Source organism: Mus caroli, chromosome 2, assembly GCF_900094665.2.
Source record: "Mus caroli chromosome 2, CAROLI_EIJ_v1.1, whole genome shotgun sequence".
NCBI classification, from domain to species: Eukaryota; Metazoa; Chordata; class Mammalia; order Rodentia; family Muridae; genus Mus; species Mus caroli.
This window is the reverse complement of record NC_034571.1, coordinates 120,021,110-120,024,569: the sequence shown is the minus strand read 5'-3', so window position 1 is coordinate 120,024,569 and position 3,460 is coordinate 120,021,110.

Genomic DNA, 3,460 nt, shown 5'->3' with positions numbered 1-3,460 from the left:
GAAAGAAAGAAAGAAAGAAAGAAAAAGAAAAAATAAGAAGGAAAAAAAGAAAAAGAAAGAAAACAATAAAAGAAAATTCTCTAGATACAGGACTTTAGGAAATATAACTTTCCAAGGCTACTACACAAGNAAAAGGCACTGAAGCAGTTTACAGTGTCCTCAGAACTGAATGATAACATTGAGAGACTGGTCAAAGCAGGGTAGACAGGGATCACACTACAGAGCTCAATAGAAGACAGTAACTGCACAGAATGAACCCTACAGGTTTGTTTTATTCTTTAAGATTTAGTTTTGGGGTGTGTGTGTGTGTGTGTGTGTGTGTATTGTTTACACATGTGCTACCTTGAGTACCTGGTGCTTTCAAGGATAGAAAAGCACAGTGAGTCCATTGGACCTGACATAGGTGGTTATGATCTCTACTGTATGCATGTGCTGGGTATTGACTCCTGGTCTTCTGCAAGAACAGCCAATGTTCTTAATTCCTGAGCCATTTCTCAGCACCTGTGATTCTGCAGAGGCCACCTTCAACATTTGTCTAAGTACCAAAAAATACAGATTTGTAAGGAACCACCTGAGGGTGAGACACAGAACATCTGAAAAAGTTATAGGAAAAGATGTGTGGTGCTTACCAAGGCAGTGTGCATCATCATTAGTTAGGATGGACAGATTCATAAGTCAAAGGCCAAAGGGCAAACTGATCAGCCAGGACGTTCCTCAAGTTAGGAAAGAACCATAGCCTGCCCGTAGTGCTCCCCCCATAAATCACAAGGACTGAATCAGGAAGACCCAGAGAATACTCACATCTCAGAGCAAATGGCCACAGCAGTGAACTGACCTTCTTCATACACAGTGACTTCTCCCATATCTTGTCTATCAGTCACCACATATAATATATGCAACACACAGAGTAACCTATTCATCCAAGTTTATATTAGCACCACAGTTTCCACTCAGCAGGAGGCCATTGAAAGTTAAATTTGGGAGAGTCAGAAAGAGAGCTTGTGTGAAATGACTTCTATTGTCAGGCAGGTGACAGACAGAAACCTTAAAACAGTAAGTTCTACATTCTGTGCTCAGTCAGAAGTTGGCATTCTCTAGCAGTTCTGTCCTGACTGTAAGGCAGATGTGCAAATAGTGTTTAGGAACTCAAGCTCTAATATCTGGTCATCTCCCTACCTTTTACACAGAAATAATTACAGCTTTATAGATGGTATATGTGAGTATGAGACTAAAAGGCTACTACAGACACCTAGAAGAATGTCTTGTAGGCAGCACATAGTTGAATCTTACTCTTGCACATAATGACTTTTCTAAAAATCCTCTGTCCTTTGCATATGAAAATCATTCCTCGGGGCTGGTGAGATGGCTCAGTGGGTAAGAGCACCCGACTGCTCTTCCGAAGGTCCAAAGTTCAAATCCCAGCAACCACATGGTGGCTCACAACCATCCGCAACGAGATCTGACGCCCTCTTCTGGAGTGTCTGAAGACAGCTACAGTGTACTTGCATATAATAAATAAATAAATCTTAAAAAAAAAAAAGAAAATCATTCCTCAAACATTTGAGATATTGGCCAACATGATTTGTATTCCTAGATAAAGTACAAGGCCAAGATCAAATTAGTATGAATATGTGGTTTAAACAAAAACTGAATATATATTTATTTATATATTTATATATAAATTTATATATATATATTTATACATTATTTTCTGATTATGGTTCTACATCATATAACTCTTCCCAGAGCCTCTACATATTCGCACTTACCCGAATCCACCCCATCCCTCTCTCTCATCAGAAAAGGATCAGGCATCTTAAAAAGAAATAAAATGATAGTAACAAAAAATAAGATAAAATTAAAACAAATGACAATAAGAAAAAAATAAATGGGCAAAACTAAAGCCAAAGAAAAAGTCCAAGAAATACATAGACACAGTATGTGCAAAAAGCCCCACAAAACTACAAAACCAAAAGGAGTACATAGCAACAGTCATGCTAAAAAAATGTGAGAGACAAGCAAGCAAGCAAAAAAACAAAAAACAAAAACAAAACCCTCCCAAAATGTCACTGAGTTCTAAATCTAATGAGATCATTATGTGATTTTTTTTTCTTTGAGTTTGTTTATATAGTGGATTACATTGATGGATTTTTGTATATTGCACCACCCTGGCATTCATGGAATGAAGTCTAGTTCATATTGGTGAATGCTGTTTTTGATGTGTTTTTAAATTCAGTTTGTGGATTTTATTGAGTATTTTTGCATTGATGTTAATAAGTGAAATTGGTCTGAAGTTCTATTTCTTTGATGGATCTTTGAGTGGTTTAGGTATCAGAGTAACTGTGGCATTATAGAATGACTTAGATAATGATCTTTCTATGTGTATTGTGTGGAATAGTTTGAGGAATATTGCTATTAGCTCTTTTTTGAAAGTCCGGTAGCATTCTACACTAAAACCATCTGGTCCTGTTTTTTTTGTTTGTTTGTTTTGTTTTTGTTTTTGTTTTGTTTTTGTTTTGTTTTTTGTTTGGAGACGTTTAATGAATGCATTGTAGTAAGAGCTGACAGAGACCAGTGCAACTTGAGATCTATCCCATGTGTAGGTACCAAATCCCGACACTATTACAGATGCCAGGTTGTGCTTGCAGTCACGAGCCTAGCATGACTGTCCTGTGAGAGTGGCTACCACCAGGTGACTGAAACAGATGCAGATAGTTATAGCCAAACATTGGACTGAGGTCAGGGACCCCTATGGAAGAGTTATGGGAAGGAATAGAAGAGCTGAAGTGGAATGCAGCACCATAGGAAGAGCGATAGAATCAACTAACATGGAACTCTCAGCTCACAAAAGCTGCCAACCAAAGAGCATATAGGCTGGTTGGTGACCCCCACCTGCCTTGTCTGGCCTAGTGGGAAAGCATGCTCTTAGTCCCATAGAAACTTGATGCCCATGGGAAGAGTGATGCTAGCAGGGTGATGTGGGAGTGGGTGAATGTGTGGGTGGGTGGGTGGGTGGGTGGAGGGCATCCTCTCAGAAGCAAAGTAAAGGGGGAATGGGGTGAGTAACTCATGGAGGTGAGAGCCACAAGGGTTCCAATATTTGGAATGTAAATTAATAAAATAAAAAAGAGTTTCATTTCCTTTTAAAACTGCAAACACTATTCTCATGCAAGGATACAGGACACTAAATTTAATCTGAAGCTTCCTTTCGCAAGATGGTCCTTTTTAGTATGCTAATCCTACAGATCCATGATCCTGGGAGATCTTTTCATCTTTTGATATCTCCCTCAATTTTTTTTCTTCAGAGACTTTAAGTTCTTGTTATATTGACAAGAGGAATCTACAGATTCAATGCAATACTCATAAAACTCCCAAAACCATCCTTTTTCCTTCCTTCCTTCCTTCCTTCCTTCCTTCCTTCCTTCCTTCCTTCCTTCCTTCCTTCCTTCCTTCCTTCCTT